We start from the raw sequence: 12,726 nt of genomic DNA, 5'->3' as shown, positions 1-12,726 counted from the left end.
GTTGTGGTCTCATTGGCTTGGAAGTCCTCAGGTGACTGGAAGCTACTAGGTTGCTCATATTGTGCCCAACAGCAGCAGAACTCGGAGCAGCAACTCACATTCAGTTCTTCAGTGTGCTTGTAGATGTGGACCTTAGTATGTCTCCTTATTGAAGGATATTTCCTCTGGATGTAGCAAAGGAGCTTCATAGGACTTATTTTGGGGGGATGTACACGTGTATGGCACCGACTCTGGCAAAACCTGTGTAAGAGGTTTATATATATAAGTGTTATATATATGCATGGTACCTTTCAATGGATGTTCATTTCTTCTGAACTTAATAACTGTAAAACTAGTAATCTTGAGCATTATTCAGTCATGGATTTGTTTTAATGTTTTCTTTTGCTAACAGCTTTATAGCTGAGTCTTATATTGAGAGCACTGTTAGACTTCTAACTTGGTATCACTGGCTTTTTATTCTTGTAAGTCTACAAAAACTGGGGGTAACCCTGCACTTTCCCTATCTGTTTTTCCTCTACATCAGCCTTGTGTATAGGCTGGTGGTTGAATGTCTGTAGTTGTAGTATTGTGTTGCAGTACAGGCTCATTACTTACCTACTTTTGAACTTGTTGCCAATCAAATGTGTTCTCTCATTCTCTTTTAATGACTAAATAGAAGTGTCTCAAACTCTCTGGACAGCATTCATAAAATCAAGGAATACGTATAGTCTCGTTCCCTTCCTGAATTTCAGCATTCAGTCCAAGCTTTCATCCATTTCAACTTATTTGCATTTCCCATGCAGCAGAGGCACCAAGAGATTTGTTCCAGCAAGTCCCTTGGCTGCCCTGTTTCAATAGGCATTTTTTGGTACCTCTGGGTCTTTCTTTTCCTGCCTCCAAGGTACTAAATGTTTCTTATGTTGTTGGCTGTTCTTGCTTCAATATGGTGCCAGGGTTTGTGCTTTGCCCCTTATGGCTCTTTTTGGAGGATGGGAAAATTCCTTTTTGGAAAAAGTAGAGTAATCCATATTTGTCTTAAACTCATTGCTTTCTTTAGTGCATGTGAGGAAAAAAATCTGAGTATGCCCCTTTAAAAATGTTTCTTGGGTGCAAGTCTTTATCTTTCAGTACTTTAAAAATTCTGATAACTTGGAAGCTTTCAGAAGCTGTTTCTCCCCTTTTCCAGGGTTTTCTTCTTTGTGAATTAATTTGGTACTCACTTTAGTCTTGAGGCTTGACACTACTATTGAGTAGTAAAATTATGAATTAGGGTGTAGAGGGGCTCACGTTGTAACTGGTGCTGAGTGAAGCAAACCTCCCGCTAAACTCTCTTTAGTTTACATCCTGTACCGTGGAGAAGCTGTGCCGTGCACGCAGAGTCAGACGCATTAGCTCTGCTATCAAGTCTGGAAGCATATGGTGTGGTGCCTGTGTACAGAGTTGCACCTCATTAGTTTCAATTAGTCACTAACTCGCTGACTCTTCTCCCTTTGGTTCCATAGGTGTTGTGGGTTAAGTTGTGAGCTTGTGTTTTGGATTATGACTCAGTACAAATTCTTTTTGTGGAAAATGAAGCTTGCAGCAGCTCAACTGTCATTCAGCCTGTGCTAGATACTTGGTGCCCCTAAAGGAGCCTGCTTCCTTCTCTTTGATTTACGCAGGAAAGTTAATCTGAAGAGTTTGTCATCTGGCTGTAGATAATGTGATTACTTCAGTCACAGTATCAGTTGTATTTCTGGGCTGATGTGATTGCAGATTTCCCTTTACTGAGGCTAGTTTTTAATTGACAGTTATTTAGTCATTGAAGCTAGGTTGTTATGAAACAGTGAAAGGGAAATAGTTAATAATTTACAGTTGTGATTTTTAAGGTATGCTGGGGAGCACAGGAGTACCTTAGAATATCCTAAATAGATAAATAAGTTGTTTTGTTATATTAATAATTAATATCACTAATGATACTCTGCTTTACAAGGAAAATGACACTAGAACATTTAATCACATGAGCAACAGCACTACTATGAAACAGCCCTGGTTTCAGGTTGTTTTTTTTCTGTGAACCGTTGGATAGTGAAATTGGCGCTGAGTTAAGTTTGGCTCCTGCTTTATAATGTCCTGTACCTTAGTCTTTGATGTGAGAAATGAGTCAGAGTAACATTTCAAGTAGCTGAAGTAAGATGCTTCATACTGACATAGCTGAAAATCAATTGCTCCTTTTCAGTGGAATCTTATCTTTCCAATTTATGAGATCTGATTAATGGCTTTTCTATAGATTAAACAAATTTTTGTAGTTCTCCAGCAGAATGAGTATTAAATCAAAACTGTCTCACAGTGATCCTGCACAAAAAGAATTAGAGCAGCTTTCTTGCGATTCAGCATTGTTAACAGATGGTTTTAGACAGATTAGGTAGGGAAATCCCCAAAGGATGAATTATGAATTAATGATTGCAAACAACTCTGATTATAGTTTAGTAAAACTGCTGTATGGCACTATGAGCCTAGGGCTTTCTGCATGGTTCTATTTTATGTTTATTAATTAATGGGCAAAACATAACCCTTGCTATAGATAGAGCCTTAGATGATAATTCTTACTCTGAGTTGTATTCCATTCCATCAATACCCTTGTTTAAAGCTAGTGGGGTGAATGAGTAGTGATATAGGCTCTAGTGCCAACTTGTAACTGTTAATCTACTCTAGATGGCATGATGGGATGATTTCTTGGCTTTATAGATATAGTGAATTAATAAATGGTAAGATAACTCCTAAACACAAGTTACAGAAACGATTTATGAGCAAATCATAAGGTTCTTTCAGATGTACATAGAAAAATAAAAAAATATGCAGTTGATTTTTTCTTGGAGAAACATTTTTGTATTGACCTTTTGTATTAAGCAGAATTAATATAACCACACAAATACTTCAAATAACAATAAAGTAAAATTTTGCTGTAGTGATGTAATGTTGTAAATGTGTTTTTTAGAGTGTGGGCTCTTTTTTTTTTTTATTCAGAGGTGTCAAAATTGTTTAGAAGGGTAATATTATCCAAAGTTGGAAGTGCTTAACGTACAGGAGTTAGACCAATGTATGGAATGTTCCCTTTTATTTATCAAAGATTATGTATTGTATCCCAATGTTATATTTAAATAGTCTTAAATTTTCCAACTGCATGAGGTTTTGTTGCCCTTGAGCTCTTCAAGAAAGCAAGCATAAGAATATACAGGCTCTTTAACGTAAATAAGATAATAATTCTTGGATTATATGAAGTTTTTGTTTTGTTTTACACTCCCCTGGATGGATAGTAGTTGTATTTGCATAGCTTTTTCTAGACCACACTGCACTTCTCTATTAATCCCCAGGGCAAATATGTGCTTTTCAAGATGAAATACCAGGTGTTGCTCTGAATTGAAGGGATATGTCAAAATGCTGCTAAGAAAGCCTTCTCTAAAATGGGCTGAAGGAACCCTTCTCTCTGCAGCGTGCAGTGCAGGATGGGTTGGGTGGGGGTATTTGTGCCAGTGAAGTTGCCTGTTTGTGGGAGTAACAGGCAAGTCTTTCTCCATTTCAGGAGCCAGTCCTGATTTGAATAGAAAGAATTGTCAGTTGCAAGTGATATTGACATGTTGTCACTCTTACATTCTTTATTACCATGTCTGAATTTTTAGTTCTACAACAGTGACTTCTTTTTTTGAATAAGCAGCTCGGAGCTGGCTCTGGCATAGTTTGCACAAGCAGTAGAAGGTTAGGTACATTCACAAAGGCAAGTTAGGGAGGAAAGCCGCAATAATCATTTGCCATTCAGTGTCTGGTTTTGCGGTTACCTCATCATGATAGTAAATTGAGTTATTTCTGAGACTTGCATCTTTCTGCTGCTGAAAACAAGTCTGCATCTGTTTTGACTGCATCTGAAAGTACACTTTAAAGGATGAACCTCCCTCTGACTTAGTTTTGTTTACTTAGGCTTGCTCATGCCCAGGATTTCTAGGTGCAGAATGAAAAAGTGTAATAGCTTTGTTTGTGAAATCTACCCATTTGGGTAAGAAGACTGGAGAGCAACAGGAGAGGAAAATGTACTGGCTTGTACACCCCTCAAACCAATTATTTGGTCTATTAGCTTATGCTCACTTTTTTTTAGTGAGGTAGTTGTGCATTTCAGCAAACTTCAAGACAGCAGTTGAGTTAGAAAGCCAGTTCACAGTAAAAAGTGCAGTAAAAGCCATTTTCTTTTTGGGTGCGTTTTATGATAGGTAAACACATATTTTCTGGTGTTCAGTATACTTGTTGGTGCACATATCATATAATCAGATGAGGTTAAATTGGACTTTCAGTTTGGAAAACTATTTTTGCCAACTTGTGTCAAGTTGCTCAAAGGTGCAAATTTCAGTCTGTAACTTTCTATACATCATTTCAAAAAGAGAAAGATGCTGGAACTTTTGAAATGTCTGAAAATGAAGATCTCTACCATCAGCACTCATTTCTATAGAATTCCAAAAACATCTTTTGCAGGGGGAAGATAGGGCAGTCCTCTGACTTGTAAGGCTTGCAACAGTGAGAGTAAACAAGCTGGCTTTGTTTGGTCCGTGGTCAAGCCTCACTGAGCGTTCTTCAGTGATCCTGCTCCTCCTCCTTTCTTCTGTGTGTGGGAAAAGAAGGGAGGATGGCAGGAGTGCAGGTCAGTTTTCATGTATTTTTCTGCTTCATATCTGCAGATCAGTGGGGATCCCTGATTAAGGAGTCTATGAAAAGTGAATATTAAAAAGCAAGCGTGTTTCCCCTCTACAATAGTGTTACTTTAGTAACGTTATTAAAGTAATTCAAACCTCCACATAATGTCTAAGAGTCCACAGGTTGCAAGAACTAGTCAGCTGTGTAAATTCCTCTTTTTTTGTTCATCTGGAGTTCCTTTTCACAACAACTTGCAAACAAAGTTGGATATAATTTAATCTCACTGAAAAAAAAATAAAAATCTGAATTTTCCAGAATTTTAATTACTTTGAAAAAACCCACAAATTCCCAACCCCTAAAAACCCACACTGGAGGAAATAAATTGGTGTCATCAAAGTACTACATCTCAATTGAACAAGTTTCTGTATCACATTTTGTATAATAATTTTCTTGATGGTGTTTGGTTTGGATCTTGAAATTTAAAGGGCTCTCGGTTTTCTAGGAATGTGTTCAGCACAGAGAAAGTTTATTCACTACTGTAGTACAGTCTTGCTGTGAGTTGAATCCTTTCTTTTGATCTCTAAAGAATTCCAAGAATGTGTAACAAGTAAATAGCAACGGTACTAATAATGTGAGGTGTTTTTTCATATTTGAAGTTGTCTACCCTGTCTTTCCTGGCAAACTTTACAAAGAGATCTGAAGTAGATTTTGAAGCTTAGATCTGAAAGAGGTGAAGAGGACTGTTCTTACCCCTTCCAAATAGTATTTTCTACCTGTTGAGGCTATTGTGCTTGGGAGAAGTGCGCAGTTAAATGTTGTGGTGTTTTAAAATGAAATGTATGATTTGCAGTTAAACAAAAATCTGGTTACAGTTGTGATATAGCTAGAGTATCATTTGCTGGTTTTATTCTTATGCTCTTCTCTAGGCACCCATGTTTGGGTACTATAGGAGATAGTAGGTTAGCTGTACCAGTGATCTGATTTGGTAGGGCTGTTCTTGTGTTGCTTGTCAGCTTCTACTTGTCACTGCAGGTCCTGGATTGTTCCTTCTTCCTTTTCAGAAGTGGCTTATCAGCTTGTTAGACACTACATGTGAAAGATTGCCTGAGGCTTCTCTAAGCATGTTAGCGTTTGCCTGCAGATAAGTCAACCAGCTTACAGGTTGTTAAAGTAGTTTATTTAATTTGCTTCCCTGAAGGCTTTTATGAAAGATGTGTAAAAAAAGCAATGAGAAGATGCTTTTAAAAAGCCTTCAGGTAAAGATGCAACTACAACAGTCTCAATACAAGTGTAACAGAACTCAGCACTCTTGGCTGTGCAGCGTATTTGTACTGCCCCTCTAGATACCAGTGCATAGGCAGTATGAGGAAAATACACAAATACGGGGTAGCGTGATCAAACCACTTCTTGGAAGCTGTTCTTTTACAGAAGTGGTGACTCAGGGTCCTGAATGATGTGTCTCTGCAACTTCTGCAGCAAGGGGTTGTTTGCCCCTCTTGAATAATAACGTGTAGAATAAACTATTCTGGTTCTAGTGTCCGTAAAGCAGAGGCAGCTGTCTCAAATAACATTTTCAGGATAAGTAGAGTATGAGTTCTTACACTTAACTAGAGCATTAGTAGTTAATGCAGTTGCATTTCATTTCGGTTAATCTTTTCCAGCCTTTGAAAACTTTCAAAGTTCAGTTTCTACAAAGTTTATTTGTGGGATTTTTCTACAAAATGAAAGCTGAGTAGGAAGATAAGGCTTTCTAATTCTAAAAATCCACACTTCAGCCAGACTTCTAAAAATATTTTAGTGCCTGAAATTGTAGAAAATGCTTAGTAAGACTTCTATTAATGCCTGGACAGGCATCTAATCTTAACAGAATTTTGATTTCTAGGACAGGTAAGCAGGTAGTCCTTGTTCACTTCTCAAGATCCCTGGGGCTCATCTTTTGTGATGAGAAGTCGATGTGACAGTTCTGCTTGTAGCCCTTATGGACTGGATGTGAAATGCCAGCTGCTGCTTCTGTGCGCTCTCACATATGTGGTTATATTCTGTAGCAGATGTGGGTGTTGGAACAATGTGTGCTGCTGTCTGGATAAATGAGTCTGAAGACCTGTTTGTCCTTAAGTAGTGCACAAGACCTAATGAGAGATGTAATATTAGAAGTTCCCCCCCACCCTCAAACTTAAGGTGAACTAATAAAAGTATGAGCAGTGTGGGAAAGGCCTTTCTGACCAAGTTTTCTATATATCTTGTCAAACGCAACTAAAGTTGCAGCACATTTCTGTTGTAGAGGTTTGTAGCTTCTTCCCTAGTATGTAGTGCTATTGCGTTCTCCTGACAAAGGCTTTCCATTCCTGACATTACATTTTTTTCAGAAAGGAATTTTCTACCATTATTAAATTAATGAAAGGTAGAAAGCAGAAAATACACAAAATGGAAGAGGAGCTGTTACTCAGAGGATGCTAATCCTCATTACATAATAGAGAAAACATCTTGAGTATTTTTTTTCTAGCAGGAAAACTAATTAGTGTGAGGCAATAACAAATACTCTTGAGAGCCCAAATAGTCCTATGTACAGTGTGGGTACTTACCCAGGGAGGGAGATGGATAGAGTGTCTTCCAACGTGACTTCTCAGTTTAACTCTTCCGTTTGTAGCAATGGCTGTGAAATAGCTATGTTTCCCCTGGTTTTATTTATAGTTGTCTATAAATACTTCCTGAAACCCAATCTCTTAAGTATCACTTAATTCTGTCATGCAAGACTTAATTACACTGATAATAAATAGACATTAGAGTATTTTTAGCTAAGCATGCTGTCATGATGCTTCCTGTGCATGAAGCGTGTAACAACTTAAATGTCAGTATCTCAAGGCCTTCAAAAAGCTCTGAAAACAACTGCTTGAAAACTGCCTCAACTGAGCTTGTTTCCTTCAATATGAAGTACATCTTGATTCATTATGGCTATATACGTTAGTTTCGGTAAATTACTTGGCAAAAAGGTGATTTTTCTGGGGCTGGTGGTAACAAGTGACAAAAGATTGTAACTGACAATTTATTGAGCTGCACACTCCTTAAACTGATTGTCTCAAATCTCAGGTAAGCATTCCATGGAAACAGTGTAAGAGCTCCCATTAAACAGAGCACGAGTACCATCAAAAGGATTGTTTCCTTTCGAGGAGCTGATCAGTAAATCCTTAAGTAAACAGCATGTAACGTATTACTTTCATCCAAATAGACTTGCAGGTAATCTTCTTGGCTGTTAACTCCTGCCCAAACACTACAAATGTTAGTGACTGGGTGATACATGATCATAATACAACAGATGAAATATCTGGGAGGTGTTAAGCTTAAAGGGGAGCTTAAATAATATTCTGGGAGGCACAGGGGTTTCCTTCTTTTAAAAAAACCTGAAGGAAACACAACAGTCATTGTTCTGGTCTGGTTGCAACTGGATGGGGCTGCAGGGGACAAGCAATTATTTGTAATCTGAAATATCCTTAAACACTGAACTTTTTCACTAATTCAGTTTTTGATAGGCTCTTAGGGTACCTCTGGAGGAAGGTGTTTGTTCATTGGGAAGAAAATTCCTTGTTGGGTTTCTTGTGGGTCTTTGCTTTTCTCCATTTAACTTGTCCAATTTTATATCTTTGGTTTAAATGTCAGGAGCAAAAACTTTGCTTATTCTTTATTTTAGAAGCCTAGCTTATTGGCCTTTTAATGCTCGTTGCTTTATTTGTATCTTGGAGCAAATGGCATTGTACACCTCTCCCCAATACTCCTCTGATTGTACTGCTTAGGGATTTTTTTTTTTTCTATGGTGTGAACTGGTTCAATAATCTTTGTACTGCTTATTAGCATCAGTTTCCTTCAGTTTATCACTTAACATACTAGTGAAATTCCTCTCCTTGCTCAGTTAAGACCTTGTTTGTTACTTTTTTAACCTTGATTGTTAATTTTAAGTTTAAGTCTTGAAAAGAGTCTGAATTTGCAGTTGCTAATTACCTCTGCTTTTTCATAACTTTATTTTAAATGAAGGATATACCTGAGTATACTTGTCACTCTTAACACTTAATGAAGGAAATAAAAAGATATTTCTCAGAATTATGCATTTTCCTTGTTTACACAGCAATGTTTTCTGCAGGTGGCAGGTTATGAGAAGCTTACCTGTATCTGAAGAACTTTCCTCATACTTTTGACATTACTAAGCATTTTACATTTGATATATGTCAAACTCATGTTTCTAGAATCAAAGAAAACCCTTTTTCCTTCAGCTGTTATATATTTCATATCTTCCTCTATCTCTCTCTTTTGTTGTGACTTACCTACTCCTATTTCAGGGCTGTTTGTTACTTTTTTAATAACAAACTTCCTATGCAAATTTTACTATCCTATGCAAATAATGTTGATTACACTTGAAATTGGTGTCATGTGATACTGTTTATTTTCATATGTCTCAAACTTTTTGACCAACTTCTGTTTTAGTTCTTTCACAATGTTTGTGTTTAACTGGTATGCTTATTTGGTTTTTGACTTCTCTAGAAAAAAAAATAATGGAGCTCAACAAACTACCATCCATTCTAATGTTAAGATAGTTATTACTGTAGTAGCCCTAAGTTGGCCAGTCTGAGAAGAAATTATATTACTAGCTAAAAGTTCATTATTCCAGGAGGTAATTGCAAAGCCTCAGCTGCTGTGTATAACCACAGGCTTCGAAGCTGAGTTTAATCTGCATGTACAAGCTACTCCGATGGGTATCTAGAATGGGTGTCATGAATGATTTGGGTTGGAAGCGACCTTTAACAACCATCTAGTCCAGCCCTGCTGCCATGGGCAGGGACCCCTTCCACTAGATCAGGTTGCTCAAAGCCTCATCCAACCTGACCTTGAACGCTTCCAGGGAGGGGGCATCCACAACTTCTCTTGGGCAACCTGTTCCAGTGTCTCACCATCCTCACAGTAAAGAATTTCCTCATTATAACTAGTCTAAATCTATCCCCTTTTAGTTTAAAACCATTGTACCTTGTACTGTCACTACAGGCCTTGGTAAAAAATATTTATTTGTCTTTTTTTATAAGCCCTTTTTGTATATTGAAAGGCTGCAGTAAGGTCTACCTGGAGCCTTCTCTTTTCCAGACTGAACATCCCCAACTCTCTCAGTCTTTCTTCATAGCAGAGGTGTTCCATCCCTCTGATCATTTTGGTGGTCCTCTGGACTTGCTCTAAAAGGTCCATGTCTTTCCTGTGCTGAGGACTCCAGAGGTGGACACAGTACTCCATGTGAGGTCTCACCAGAGCAGAGTAGAAGGGCAGAATCCCTTCCCTTGACCTGCTGGCCATACTTCTTTTGATGCAGCCCAGGATATGGTTGGCCTTCTGGGCTGCAAGCACATGTTGCTGGCTCACATCCAGTTTTTCATCCACCAGTACCCATCAAGTCCTTTTCTGCAGGGCTGCTTTCAATCCCTTCATCCCCCAGCTGGTATTGATACCAGGAGTTGCCCCAACCCAGGTACAGGACCTTGCACTTAGCCTTGTTGACCCTCATGAGGTTAAGATGACACTGGTGATGGACCTGCCAAAACAGCTTCTGATTCCTGGTTCACCCTGTGTGGGGTGGGGGTTTAAGGGATGTCTTTATCTGCAAAGTTGATTATTCCCTCTGAAGGGAATGCTAAAGAAATGATAAAACTGTAAACTTCACCCATGTTTCGAATGAAAGTGTTTCTGAAAATGTTTTGTAAGACTTTATTAAAGCAATTTAAACTGTGACATCTTCATGATTTTTATAATTTGCATACCTCTGTAGTGACATATGGGATTAAAATGTCCTTAATGATTTGTAGGAGACGGTGGGATTCCTTTCACTCTGCTGTGCTAGTTGCGTATGCATTTTTTTCAGGGTTATGGAGAACACATTTAAACTTCTACTGGTGTAAAATGCTGTGGGTGGTAAACTTGTAGCCAGGACATGCATCCAACTAGTATTGTATTTGTCTTAGGCCAGTGTTATTTTATATATAATTTTGAGAAGTCAATAACTGTATGAATGTAATATTAGCCCTTTGTGTAGCATTGGGTTGCTGCTTGCTTAAAAATCAGCTGAGGAAACAAAGCTGTGACCCTGTATCAAACTGGTTTTCTTCAGCATTTGGTTTAGTGCTCTCTGTAGGCTTGCTGCCCATGACTAGTTAAGAATTTACCAGCTGGGATTGTTAGATTAGTTGCTGTCAGGTATTTGATAGTTTGGTATACTTGAAGCATCTACAATGCAGTAATTCAGGAGAGCTGCATAGTGCAGCTGTTTTTAATAGCCATTTGATAATAATCCAAATTTCTACTGAGGTGATAGTCATGGTGTGCTTTGTGGAATGTCATTCCTCCTCAAGAATTAATGTGGAAGTGTTCAGATATTTGCTTAGTTTACTCTTTGGTAGGACTCTGTTTTCATCCTAAAATGGTATTTTCACTGTATGGATGTCAGGGGTCCATATGCTTTGGGGTTGAAGTTTGGTGAACCTCAGGGAACTCTTACTGGAACTGATTTGTTGTGTGAATTGTGTAAAGTGGCTTTCCTTTAGAGCTTGTGGCTTAGGTACAAGTTGGAGAAGTAGGGCACATATAAGAAGGCAGTAGGCAGATGATGCATTTCTATAGTGATGTTTTGTACTAGGACAAAATATTCTTCCATTGCCATAGCAGTTCTTTGATAGGGCAGCACTGTTTATTGGGATAGGTCTTAGTTTTTTCTGGCTTTTTTTTTCCCCTTGGTGCAAAATGCTCTATGAAATATGGACATTTTCCATTGCACAGTCTATTACTGCAAACTTGACTAAACTAGCTCCTGGCGTTCAAAATCAGCCCCAGTAAGGTGTTAAAAACACCACTACTTTTTTTTTCCCCAGAAATACCACTCAGTGATATCTGAAGGGTAAGCCTTGGGCATTGATCACAGCAGAACAGTTCCTACAGTGCTTCCTGCTCTTTTCTTGCATCCCATGTGAGCATTACAGGTACAGCTTCTCTGCTCTTGTCCTACCGTAGGCTTGACTGGCGTAGGAGAATGTATGAGTGAATGGTGATTTATGGTTTTTTGAGGAATGGACAGAGACGTCTGTGATTAAACAGATGCAGCTGAGGTGTTCAAATGCTTAAGTAGTTAATGTAATTCTGAGATTCTCTCAGCAGACATCTCTGAGCCGCTGGGAATGTGGCTTACAATGCAGTTCTGTGGGCATTTTAAACCATGCCCATCTTCTCTCCAGTCTGTACCTTTTCCCTTTTGCCACCAAAAGTGTTCATACAGCTATGCAATGAACTGGACTGGGCGACTGATTGTAAGAAAAACTAAATGAACAAACTGCACTTTCTCCACAACTCAGGTTTAACCCACATCAGATTTATTCATTGCAAAAATGACAGAGGGAGGCAAGGACAGTCAGGACTATCTTTGGCAACAGTGATGGTTTTATACTAGTTTAGGATGTTCAAAACTACAGAGTTCGACTTCTGTCCTGCATCTCACTAGAAAATGGTTGTCATACCAAAAATGTAAAGCTCTTCTACTGTCTGTAATGGAGTTTGTTAATTTGTTAATTCTGAGTGGCAGGATTGCACACTGTTCCCATGTTTGTTTGCCTTGGTTGAGAAGCTACTTCTGCATTACCTTTCTCTATGAGTGAGAGAGGGATCTGTTTGTTTCCTCATGTTTGGTCTCCTGGGCAAATCTTTAATCTGCTGCAGCCTGCATGGCTCAGAAGGTGACCTCTGGTTGGCATGATCCAAGAAGAAATGTATAGTGCAATGTCATACAGGGCAGAAAAGCTGATACAGGATGTGGAGTTCAGAATAAGAACATCCTTGCAAATTGTTTTACTGATAAGTTGCACCTAAATGGCAAACTTTTTCTAAATTCTAGAAAACACATGTAATTGAGGATGTTGTATAAGTTATGAGTACAGCGTATATTTTAATGGGTGGAGGGCTTCAGATTATTTCTAAAAGACAAATGGTTCTTCTTTTTGTGCAAAGACTGTGCCACTGCTTATTCTTAAAGCCTGCCTTAATCAGTTGATAAAGTATAATTTAGAAAGAGTTTTT

The sequence above is a fragment of the Antrostomus carolinensis genome, unplaced genomic scaffold (genome assembly GCF_000700745.2).
Source record: "Antrostomus carolinensis isolate BGI_N321 unplaced genomic scaffold, ASM70074v2 scaffold16803, whole genome shotgun sequence".
In the NCBI taxonomy this organism is placed as follows: Eukaryota; Metazoa; Chordata; class Aves; order Caprimulgiformes; family Caprimulgidae; genus Antrostomus; species Antrostomus carolinensis.
Note: the sequence above shows the minus strand (reverse complement) of the source record.